Source organism: Sceloporus occidentalis, unplaced genomic scaffold, assembly GCF_023333645.1.
Source record: "Sceloporus occidentalis isolate IW3139 unplaced genomic scaffold, rSceOcc1.0.p SCAF_58, whole genome shotgun sequence".
In the NCBI taxonomy this organism is placed as follows: domain Eukaryota; kingdom Metazoa; phylum Chordata; class Lepidosauria; order Squamata; family Phrynosomatidae; genus Sceloporus; species Sceloporus occidentalis.
The window spans coordinates 886,489-900,557 of NW_028317038.1; positions in this window are offsets into that span (position 1 = coordinate 886,489).

Genomic DNA, 14,069 nt, shown 5'->3' on the forward strand with positions numbered 1-14,069 from the left:
CGGTTAAAAAAAAAATAATAACCAAGCCAAGACTGGAGGATGTTAGGAGCTTGAGATCTTCCAGGGACCGTTGTTGTGTTAAGTTTTTGCTTCTGCAGGCAGGGCTGTGTGTGAGTAATGGGGGAGGAGGGTCCTCTGCATGGACTTGGTGTAATCCCTTAAAGTGAGAAGCTCTCTCCTTTATTTCTGCTCTGCAGTCCTCCGTGCAGTCACAACTGCACCTTTTCTACAGGGCCTCTGACGTCAGCACCTTGCCCTCTCCTCATTGGCTACAATCTGCTACTGGCTGCTTATTATAGCACGGTGTGTGTCGGGTGGGGGAGACAGCGGTTTGCAAGCAGCGTAGGGTCCCCCTGCCACCCTGTCCCTGCGTGTCAGAGTGGGTACGGGTAGGGCATCATCTGGGATTTGGATCCTAGCTCAAGTTTACATTCATAAATCATCCATTTCGTGTTATCTAAAGCTGGAAGTCACCTGAACACTAAGTATACTATAATATAGCATTGTAATACATTTCACAAGCCCTGCCACATGTATTCTACACTTTATTTAGTTGGATATAAACCCATTCGTTATAACTTTAGGAACAATTAAGGTTACTGAATGCATACATTTCAATAAATATTACTGCTTTGTTATATTTTCAATTATATAGTTTGTAAAAAAATAACTCTGCAAATCTAAAAGTTGAGTTTACGTTTTGTTCATATTATTTAAGACATCGACATAACCAATCCATAAGTCAACTGTTCTATATTTTGTGTAAAAAAAATAAATTTCCAGAACTTCTGCTACCGTTAATAAAAAAATTGAAGTAATTTTAGCAATAGAAAATGGCGATCAAAACCAGTAATGCTGGAAATAAATGGAATGCGAGATATTTAAAAGGGGTGGAAACAAACAATAAAAAAACAGCTGATTTTTTAACCATTTCGACACTGAGGAGGGTTTGCAGGGGCTGCACAATATTTGCACTAGACGAGATGCTCCAAGGGTTAACAGAAATCAATAATTAATCGCTGGTAATTAAAACATCTATAATCTTTATAAGATTTTGGTTGGCAAACAAAACGTGAGTCTATAACACTACAAAGAGGATGCCTCTATTATAGTATATAGATAGATAGATAGATAGATAGATAGATAGATAATCCTACTTGTAGTGTTATAGACTTATGTAGTGTTATAGACTCTATTTGTTTACCTATATATATATACTGGCATTATAAAGTGCTCATAGGATGTTATACTAAAGCAAGTAAAGAAAATACATATTCAACATACAGATCCCTGTAATTTTTGGAACTGCACGTGGACAGCACCAAGAGTGTAATTTCACGGATAACGGTTATATCCACTCTACATGATCCGTAGTGTATTAGTGTATATATATATATATATATATATATATATATATATATATATATATATTATAGTGTATTAGTGTGTATATATTATATTTAGGACAGAATTCTTCCTATTATGGCACACTTTAGAGCAGCTACAGTTCTGTTTTGTGTGTACCATCACCCATGCATTCACTCCCACACACATAGACACATACACCAATACATGCATGTATATATTAAGTGGAGCATTAGGTAAAGCCATTCTGCACGATTTTCATATAAACACTGGGACCTTTCAGTATCTATAAGTAGCCAGGCTAATCTGGCGCCTGTGGGATCTGGGTTGACCAACTCAGCAGAGTTGCCTCCTGTACGAACTGCAAAGAGTATTTGTTCCCTGGGCTTTATGATTTGGTATAAAGGAAATAGCTATTTTAACTCTGTCTTCAACAACGCAGCGTGATACATAACCAGGAATTATCAGTTACAATTCACTTAATATTCACGTGTTGAGTAGTAGTAGTTTCTCATTAACTCATTTACTAGACCTGTCTGTAAGTTAAAATAAATGTGGGTTAGGCGCATCACCTTCAGTTTCTACCCCCTATAAGGGGTTAATCTCTGCACATTATAATATTTCTATTCTTTTTCTCTTGTAAAAAAGACTCCGACTCTCTCTCTCGTCATATATCTGATCTCTATACCTGATCTCATGGATGTATAATTAGATATTCTAGTGATCCTCATTTCTATGTGTTAAATTAGACCCACTGCCTCTCTGATGTATTATAAGGATAAAGTGGAATTAAGCAGGTATTTTAGGCAAGGTAACTATCATATACACATGTGCCTTTCAGACAAGAGGGGGTTTGGGTATCCTAATGATGTGGTTCTACAACCTCTTATTTTCCAAGTAGATGACAGGTGAACAAATTATAGATGCTGTGATTCCCCACCCAAAGTCTCTGTGTAGTAACATAATCAGCTGTAGTGTGCCATCTGCTAGCTACCAGGAGTCCAGAGCAAGCACACAATCACATACCAGCTCCTGTGTCTGACGCTCAACAATAGGGTCCTGCAGAAGGTACAAGGTTCGACTGGGTTTACAAATTAGTGGGTCTCTTGTGGAGGATCCACCGGACAGCGCAAGTCTTGCATGTGTAATGTGTACTATAGGGGAAGAGAAAGGTAAGGAAATAGTTAAATCGGAGGAGAATCAGTGGGAAGTAGTGAGTTTCAGTGAGGGGGGGGGAGTGCTGTGATTGATCTGTCATATGTTTCCCAAGTCTCATGCGGTCATTAAGACTTAATATATAGCAGAGCATACAATAAACTTGGAATTAAAACGTGGTTGTAGCTCTAGGCACCCCGCACATTGTCTGCTGTGGTGTTACGTCTTCATAGATCAGTGACTGACATGGGGTAATTAATCATTTTACTCACATGGAAATAGGGTCTAATCCATTCACCATGTGGACTGGTGTAACAAGCAGGCGATCAACATTAGAAGCCTGAGACTGCGAGGGAGACAATGATGTATGTTAGAGCAGAAGCTCTGGTGTTGGGATGTGGAGCAGGGTGCCAGGGCTTTCTGTTTTCATGCTGGATTGTTTATGCTCTGTGTGTGTCTGTTCCTCACTTTCTGCTAATACATGAGACACTTTGCTTTTTGACAGCAAGTGCAGATCAACAGCCTTTTTTGGGTCTCTGGAGGACACCTGTACATGTTTTAGATTTAGCAGGGAAAATATTTGTTCATTTACATTACACCCAGAACAAGTCAGATCATACATTCAGTGGGCAGTGAGGAATTACTGCATCTCAGAGTGTAGAACACACATAGTGTATACTGGCAGCACGGGTTCGAGCTGTCAGTTTGTATCTCACACATATACAGTGGTGTATTCCATGGCAGGGACGCAGTCATAAGACATGATACACATCGACTGTCACTGCACAGCCTTAGTCACTGTCCACTGCACTGAACACCTTTTTGCTCACCTATCCCACTTCTACCTGTACTTTCCCATAGCCTACCTTATGTGTTATAACCCATCTGCATTCTCTTCACCCAGACCTCTCTAATCCATCTGTATCCCACAAATCTGGACATAAATACAAAAAAACCTAAATTTCAGCTCTTGCAAACAAAAGGTAGTTACAATTGCATTTAAAATTCAGAGTTCTTGATTTTATGATTCAAGGAGAATATGATCGTTTAATCCACAAATAATGCATCCTCTTTCGCGCACGGAGTTAATTTAAGGAGAGATGAAATCGCGTGAATTCTTTTTGTTTTCTACTTAAAAATGAAATTACGTTAATTTTATGAGCATATCTGCTGATGACTGACAGGTTTTGTAATTGAGTTAAAATAAATCCTGTGCCATCTCTCTATGATCGGAGATCGCAGCAAGAACCGCTATATTTGTCCACAGATACACAAGTAGACACAAAGAGTATAAGAATATACTATTATTTTTCAGCCCGCATGAAGGATATGTTCTTCTTATGTCTGTGTCATATGTGCGAATACTCCTTGTTATACTTATTATCCACATATAGCATCAGTAACAAAATTCAAGATTTCAAATTTTCTTTTCAAATATGTAATTTTACAATAAATTAGCTATTTACTTACCAGTCAAACAGATTCCTTTAAATCTTTTTTAAAAATGTTATAAAGCATCAGAAAGAACTTTTGTGTTTCTTAAAACAAATGTTATTTTACATGAGATAAAACAAAACATTCGCATGTAACATTGCTCAGATTAAGACAAAACAAACTGCACCCTCTTTAGGCAACCAAACTCTTCATTTAGAGATACTGTGTTAACCCTTTCAGGGCGTCTACTGATAAGTATCCGGGTGGTACCTTGCTCTTAGTGAAATGTACAAAGATCTCTTTTAATATATGGTACACACAGAGGTCTGAATCTCTCTGGAAATTGATTTAGAGTTCTTTGGGGTTTTATAGCTCTATTTAGGGGGGAGGGGATCCGTCTGCTAGAAATCTGTCTACAGTTGATTTTTTTTTTAGAGGCGAAGTGTTGCTGAAATCTTAAAACATCCGCATTCTTTTTACAACTGTATCCGATTACTCTCCAGGCAAAGTAAGGGCAGGAAAAAATAGCAAACATCTCAGGATAATTTGGGGTTTAATTGCCAAAGCCCCACTTAACACATTTCATTTCTACCAGTGGCACATCCCCCTTCTCCTTTTATTTTGTCTTGTGTTCCTCAAGACTACTGCACGTTTTAAGACATCATCAGACACCCAGAAAGATGCTGGTTTACTACATCCTAAGCACATACAAAAGGGTGGCTCCATGTATGAGTCTGTAACTCACATAGCAGCAAATCACAAATGACAATAGAAATGGTTGCTTAATGCACACACATTACACCTTAACTAGTAGCAATCGCAGCAGGATGAGCTTTTATTTATTATTTTCCACGAACAATATAAAGCAGATTCTGAATGCCATAGCAGTAACATACAGCCTTCGATGCAAAGATCTGGGCAGCCAAATAAGTCATCAACTCGAGTTACATATTCCTTATTCGGCACACAGAATTAGTCAGTGGTAACTTGCTTAAAAAATACATTCAGTTAACAAAAAAAGTAAAAATAATGGGAGGAAGATGCCAGAGACCAAAGCCAAATAAGGAAAAGTGATACATTTTATTTGACCCAAATAATTTAATTTGAAGAAGAGACCTCTGAGGTCCCGAAATGTTGTATGACTCTACAACTTCTTGAATCCTGGTACAATAAAATGCATCTAAATACTTCAGGTTTTCAAAACTTCATCTTCGTTTTGACCAGTATATCCATCCTCTTCGAAAGCCATATACATTATATCCTTTGATATATATATATATATATATATATATATATATATACACACACACCTTTAAATTAGCAAGTCTCTTAATTATTTAATTAGGTTCTATTATCTATTCCCAATACACCACCAGGGTAAACCCCAGGCACAACCCACCCACACATTATAAATATTATTATTATACTAATTGCATATATATTAGTAGTAGTATTAATGTACATATTTATGTACAAATCAGTGCACAGTTAAGTAGAAAAGAAGATGAAAAGGTGCACTATTACCTTCTTTAAAACTGGACTGAAGCACAGTGCTACATTTTGAGCAATGAGCAGAAAAAATATATTCAGAAATATATATTATATCTGTAAATGGGTGAAAGCCCACCTTCAATCTGTAGGGATTAATAAACGACATATTGTGATTGTCACTTTCAGAAACACCACAATAGTTTTGGGGGCTTTACAATAAAAAGCTTATCTTTAACTTTGTCAACAGCTCTTCAGTCAGCCCAGATTAATTAAGTGCTGGGTCAGGCACAATGGTAGAGAGGGCACCTCCAACCAATCAGAGGCATTTCCAATTTGATTTTAACTGGAGAACTTTGAGCCTCTTTCAAAAAAGTACAAATGGTATTCTTCTCCTATGCCATTGAATGAACTTAGTATGGCAACACACGAAGCACTGGCTTTAATGGCAGAATCATGTCCATCCAATAAGTGGCATAGAGAAGAGATGGGGAGGGAAAGGGAGGTAGGAGAGACATATCTTGGTAAGGCCTTTAACTGGCGACCCTTACTATGTTTTGGTAATTTACCTATTTTACATATCCTATATATAAGGGTATGAATAAACTACCCACATCATTCAAAAAGGTATTATACAGATCCCACTTCATTCAGGTTTGCCTTAACTAAGGACTGAGCTCCACTGGGGAATAACAACTGAACGTGGGTCAATAAACATTGACTATTTTAATGTTCAGTGGACTGCTGATAGGGGCAGTTTGACAGCCTGGATATGGTAATTGTTCCAGCCAAATATACATGGCTTGTGCAGGGATACATTCACAGGCACTAAGGTTCACTTGTTCTGCATTCAAATATATATATATATATATATATATATATATATATATATATATATATATATTACACAGGCATTTAAATAAACGACGAATCAAAATAGTCATTTACACGATATCCAAAGAGAGCAATGTATATACATCGAGCACATACAAATCCTTGAAATCGTTTTAATATACACAACTAGATAGATAGATAGATGTAGATTACCCACAAATCCTATTTGCACGTGTTGTAGAGTCATTAATTAAACAGATATGTTTCATTACGCCGAATACATTTGTATTACAATTACAAGTCCTTCTGCATGACGTCGGGTTATGGGTTCTAAAGGCAAAGCATAATCATTTATTATTATTATTATTATTACTATTATCAGATCTGGCGATATACACCTCTATAATCTGCTGAATATGTATATTTTAGTGCCTCACTCTCTGAAATCCCTGTGGCATCTGTTGGCTGGGAAGCGTGTTTTGGGGTTAGCATGTTCCTGCGATGATATTGTAATATGATCTCCGGTGACAGAATGCATGACAGTTGTCCCGTAATACGCAGCTCCAGTCAGTCAAAGGACACAGGCGAGATCTGGATAATTAGCATCCATTGGGCAGTCAGTGAGGCGAGGAGGACACACGGAACAAAACCCACACAGGACACGGGAGACAAAAGGGGACTCAGCTAGCGAGGGATTAACTACTCCAAAGCGATCTAAATGCTTTTGTATCAGATGGACTGGGGCTCCTGAGGTTACCCTCTTCCCCTCCATACACCCAGGAATCCCATTGAGACAAAACTAGGGTTAAATCCCCTTTCTTCCTTTACCTCCTTGGAGGATCTTAAATATACAAAACAACAAAAGGCAAGGAAAAAAGAAAATGAGAAATAAGAAATAAAAATTCAGCAGCATCTCCCTGCTGTTATAACTCTTTGGAAGTTTTACATTTCTTACTAATTAAAATCAACGTCGAAAAGCCCTCAGCCTTTGCTACTAGAAATATATATATATATATATATATATATATATATATATATATATTAGGAGGATATTTCTGCTCATGGTAAGGCGAAGGCAATTACATTAGAACATCAGAACACACATGCTAAGGAATCAGACATATTCGAATTGATGTAATAGGTATAGGTAAACTGGGTGTAATTATCACGATAGGAGAACATTTCAAGAAAGGGCATCCAGAACATGGTCAATGCTGCACCCAGAATCCATGCTTGGAGAATTAATTACAAGTGTGTTCCCCTAAAGTGAGCATTTACCCTCAATTAGATAATTATATCATCTTAAAGGAATGAGTTCTTACCTTGCTGATCCAGACAGTGTGATGAGGACAGACCTGGGAGATGGGGTATACTGTTGGCTGGGTGGGGTATATTCATGTATATGCATATGTACAGTAAGAGAGAGAGAGAGGGAGAGGGAAGAAGAGTCTGTGCGTCAGCTCCAGTGTGTTCTGCAGATCTGAACACATACCTCCAGTTAGCTGTGATATATGGGGTTAGAGAAGTATGGATCGCATACGTATAGTAAAAGGTCCAAGCGGTATGCAGAGCTAGGTAGCAGGTCAAAAGAGCGGCATGATACAGATAGCGATGGAGGCAGTTCAGATCCAACAGCTGTCATGTACCTTTCATGTCAACGCCTGGTTTAACACGAAAAGATCCTGTTTGTAACTGGGTGGTTGTTTAAACCAGTAAGTAAAATGACCCAACACACTTCTTTTTACCGATCTCTCAGTGATAATACATTGCGATGTCCCCGCATTACAGCTCTGTACTCTGCTTAGCTCTACAACCTGTTTGCGTTCGAATTGCACTTTAACCCACTAAGTTCCAATTGATAAAAACAATCTTCTGTGTAGTGTTACAGTTTGCTATTTAACTGTTGCAGTGCATCTTAGTCCTGTTCGTAAAAATATAAATATCTACAAATACTACAAATAAATCAGCGTTCGAAAGATAGAGGGATTGGTCTGGTACGCATAGGGTTAATTGTTTTCTTTAAAAAAAGTTATGCGTATTCCATGCAGATTCCCTAAAGTGTACTAGTCGATAAAATAAAATATATGGCCAAGATCGAAAAGAGTTAACCTTTACACATCCGTGGCTAAAGATATTAAAGTGAATTAACTTTCACTACCCCCAACAGGGAGTAACCCTTGCTGATATGTAATTCATAAGATTGCATCAATACACATCAAGCTTTATAATTGTTAACCCCCTTTCTTGCCGACGTGGGCATTGCTCCTCTGGCAGTGAAAAGGTTAACAATTATTTCATTTTAGGGATTAGCCATTAACGGTTTTGTAATCATTCTACCGTCTGCAATACAAAGTTTCCATAGGGGGATCATCGTACAGCGCTATCATAATCAAAACGAGTCATAAAGCTTTATAACCGTATATTGTGTTCATATACAAATTCACAGGTAATAGTATATGATATATATAATATAAATAACCATTTTACACGATATAAATATATTTTTAAAAGATCATTGTCTTATTTCAATTCTGGAAAAACAAATACATTTGGGAATATTTTAGAGAAAACATGCACTAGAAAAAAAGAAGGAAAAAAAACATGTAAATCCAAATTCCACAGGGGAGAAGCTGAATTTTAATCCTTTCAGCCCCCTACCAATTTAGAAAGAATTAGTTAATACCTTAAAAGTGTGAAGGGTTATTAGCATATACATTTTATTTATTGCACATGTTGGAAAAAGATACAATGCAACAATACAACAAAGTTTTATGAATGTAAGATGGTCATATAATTTTGGGAAATTGAAATATATGATTTGTATCTATAAATCCCATACAGAAACCGAATACAGTCAATAAGTTTGTATACATGTATAGATCTACAGATTGTAAATGTGGGTAAATAACTAAAATAATTGATAGAAAATACATTAAAAAATAGAGAAAAAATAATTTCATTAACATCTACTGTGCCAGGCAAGCAAAATGTTATCTTTCTCCGTCTGCATTTTTTGAGTTAAATTGTATAGGGTTTATAGGTGTTAACCTAGCCCCTCCGTTTCATCTGATATAAAAATAATTAATGTTATTATCTGAAGCATCTAATTGCAGTCATCCAAGTGACAATGGCAGATACAACTATTTACTTTTTAAATATATTACATTTTTTAATGATACTGTCTGTTTTATTTATTGCTAATACAAACCTCTTAACCGTGATTTATTTTTGTTGCAACAACGCATAATCTGTCACTTCTTCATCTTAATTCCAAGGAAATGAAAGCGGTGCCTTCTGTATTACACTTAATTGCACTGGCAATGAAAAGAGCTGAGATGTTAATCAAAATAAATTGAAGATAAACAATAAAATCATTAAATCTTTGCTGCACTAAGTGTAACTAATCAGGTTTGACTTGAAGAACAGAATACAAATAATTAATTGAAGAGGCTCTCATTAACTACAGCCAGCATCAGGGTCCCCCAGCAAGGGCCAGGGACTTTTATATGATCCCAACCAAAATTCATAGAGAGAAGGTTTATGGGGAAAACATTAAGAATCTACTGTTCTTTTTGTTGGTGATCTGAGATATATCAAATAGATTGAACCAGGGTCACTTCCCTTAGTTGGCTTTATTATTATACACTGTGATTGATAGTAAGTTTGTCTCAATAAACAAAACGCTTTTAATTTTTAACATTGTGTATATTGCGGACAGGGACATAAAAAACACAATTACACTATAATACAGAGCTCGGCTTATATCTAGTTAACTGGATAAATGGTTATGCAGTTTCTGGTACATAACCCCAACGCACAATGGGGTTATGTATAAAGATGAATTCTTGTGTAAAGTGGTGCAGTTGTTATAACCAGTGGAATGTTCTTGCTGATTGTTTGAAGTTTAGTAATTTATACTTGAATTGATATTCACATATAACACATATTTGTTGACAGTTACACACAAAATGCTGTAATTCATACAATTTTAACACAAGTTAACAGCAATTACTAAAATAATTTAAACTGTAAATATTTTTTTAGTGGTTCATTGCTTACAGTAATATATATATTATATAGATAGATGATAGATAGATAGATAGATAGATAGAAAAATCAATCCAAACATCACAAGATAAACTATGCAGAAGACAGTTTATGATTTCAATGTTTCTTTCAGTTATTTTCAGGAGAACTTTTATCAAGATTATATATATATATATATATATATATATATATAATCTTGATAAAAGTTCTCCTGAAAATATATATACACACACATGCATACATATATACATACACCAAGGCAAGCAAGGACTTATTCCCAATTGATGAATACACATTTGTATAGGCATGGGACACCATGCATTGATGCAAACATGTCTGTGAGTATATATATTATAAAGAACTGTGCGCACAACTTAAATGAAGTATGCTCTTTCTGGGTATATATATATATATATATATATATATACACATACATACAAAAAAGCTAACATCAATTGCCACCTGAAAGTAATGGGACATTGGAACATTAATTGAAAACACCTATATGTTCTCCATCTTTAGACAAAACTTAATAACCATAAAATGTTCAAAGTACAAGGAGGAAGTTGTGGCTAAGTGCTATTGTTTCCTGGATAATATAATTGATCAAATAATTAAATTGTTAAGGATACATTTTCCCCCCCAGACCATTGCACATCTCTCAGGCATTCAAAATGTTAATGGGGAAAGAATGATTTTGGTTCACTCAGCAGTCTAAATGCGTCATTGTAAATTTAGTCCAGATTCCTTATAAAATAGATATTACTCTAGGTTTAATTACGTTTTTTGTTAGGTGGGTTTGGGAGATTTTGTTGCATATGTAGATGTTAGTTACTACATTGACAACAGTATGTGGCAAGTAAAAATATTTGCAATGACCAGGAAACTGGACCATGGAAAGATGTGAAAGAACCTTAAAAACAAAGAGATGATTTATTCTTTCATATGCCTTCACTGTTGCTTCAGCCCACCACCAGTCACTCTTTCAATTCAACTTTCCTTACTTATTAAACATCCCTTATTTATTTTAATTCTTCAAACTGCTTGATGACTTCACCACCTTTTTAAATAAGTTAGCAGGGGCATTGCTGGTGAAGGCAAAATTACAAAGAGGAAAGGGTTCCCCTTTGGTATTGCATGCACACAGCTACTACGAGAGTGATGTTTCTATATCAGTGCCTGCCAAAGTAGGTGGAACAGCAGCTTTACAAATTGGTGTGACTGAATATTGTACATGCTTTCCCATAATTCTACAAATCCATCTTAACAGCATTGTTTTACCCTGAAACATATCTAGGTCTACACTGACTGGGCCTAGGACTGTTATCTGCCATCCCATTGCAATCTATTTTGATGATAGATGGAACCCTTTCATTGGACAGATATTTAATTTGCTCTTTTGTGGCCATGCTTCTACTGGCCAAATGGCACAGCAGACATTTTCTCCACTGTTTAACAGTGTCCCATTCTCACCTGATCTGCTGCTCCAGTGGCCACATTTATGTCATTTAAGTATCTGGGCAATCTAGTTACCCCTATTCATTCCTGCTTGTGGTCCTCATGTAGCTTCACTACTGGGCATAGTTTAAAATCCCTCTCATTCTGTAGACTGAAGAAAAGAACATTCTTGACAACCTCTCTGAAGGTATAAAAATCTCCACTCCTGAAGAAGTTAAGCATCTACTCCCAAGTAAGGGGGAAATGTAAGTGGTTATTGAAAGTTGAGGGACCAGGCCTAGGGCAGGACAATAATATCATATGCACTGAAGCCACCACTAGGAACAAATACTACCCAAATACTACATGGACATCCCAAAGGAAAACAACATGATAATGCAATCTACCTTTAGCCAACTCTATAAAGACATGTAGCTCATGGGAATTTTGACTGTCTTGCCTTACCTGAAAGCTCTTGTTATTCCTTTATCAAGGTGTTTATACCAGATACTGTCCCCGTTGCAACAGAGAACTTATGGTGTTCTTATGGCGAATCATAAGAATGAAACATCATGCGATATGATTAAATAAATATTACAGAATTAGATAACAGTGACATAGAGAAGAAAGCTACTTTGCATTCATTGTTCAATATAGTCCTTGGGTGACTGGCCTTGACATGATCACTCATGCTAATAGATTCTGTTTCATTGGTGACATTACAAAATTACAATGACTCTGTACTGTTGCTGAAAAATATGAAACAGAATGTTAGAATGCACATACTGTATATGTACAGTATGTCTAATTTAACCACGATGATTGAAGGTACCAGAGGATGTCATATTTCATCCTCCGCTACCTTTAACAATCGTGGTGAATGACTGATTTTTGGTTGCAGTTGGCGTCGTTGAAACGTAAGTGGGATGTCTCTGAAATCTTCAATGGATGTGCTTTTAGGGAATATAGTCTTATGGGGTTGAGTTGAAATATGGGGCCTCTACTGTGCCTCAAATAAGACTTGGATCCAGGAAAGTAATCTGTCAAACTTCCAAGTTTGAAAACTAAAATGTGTATAGTTCCAATTTTTTTCCCGCAATGTCCAAATAACACGGCATAGCCGTATATGTGGGATATTGCTGTACTTAGGGGGTGTTGCTGAATACAAATACAGAGCTGCTGCTGTACCATGGGAAAGAAATCTAATGAAATGCTGAAATGCATTTGTTTTATGAAATGTACTGCAATGTTTGGCACTGATTGGTTAAAGAAGTGACCCTAGCAAAATAATTTGAGTTGTCAACGTACAAAAAATATATACTTTTGTTCAGCAGCAACTCCCTGCATATCACGTTTAAATATTGCCTAGTTGCATCCAAAATAAATGAAAATACCAGGCATAAGAGGTGTATCCACAATGAGGACATATATATATATATATATATATATATACCAAAATATATATTGTTTTGTTTTCATTTGAACTAGCCATGTAGAGAAACTACATTTTCTGGCAAAAAAACAACATAAATGGATGAAAATATGATTGAAAACAAAAGTGCAAAAAACCCTTCAGTCCTTAAGTATACAAATAGAAAAAAACAGCCTTAGTACTTATGGGGTTTAATATGCCTAGATCAGGAATATCAGCAAAAGAGTTAAGACAGGAAACACACCATTGATAGTTTCTCTGTAAATGAAGTACAATTTTAGTATGCAAATCACAAAATGAATATTTCACTAAGAAGTGGAATAAAGCATACCCTTTCTCATTTCATTAATAATATCTTGTTACTAGTGATACCTCTCGGAACATTCATCCTATTTCTATTCACATATATATAGGCTACAAGCATCTGAACTTGAGTTTTTAATTAAGTCCACGTATCTACATGTCCGTAAAAACAATTTGCCTTATTCACGTATTCACCAGAAAGTTTATTTCCCTCCAACAATTTTGTGGGCTCTGTAATTCGCTCTGACACTGTTAAGTGAGAGTAATATTCTCTCACCCTGAATGAAAAACGCTTCTGTTTATTTCCCTGCTAGTCTTGGCAAGTGAAGAAGGATATGTATTTCTTCTCATGGAAACAAATGATGCAACGAGTTGACAACAGGTAACCTTTTTAATATATTCTTTCTTTATTACTTTCCAGGGCCAGGAAACACATCTTTCCTTATTTTTTTACTTCTTAGACACAAAGCACCACTGAAGGCCCTGTCACAGCCTAAAAATTACTGAGGGTGTTTTCTGCCCAAAACCCTGAGACTTTTCTAGCATTTTACACTATGTTTCCTTAACCATAATT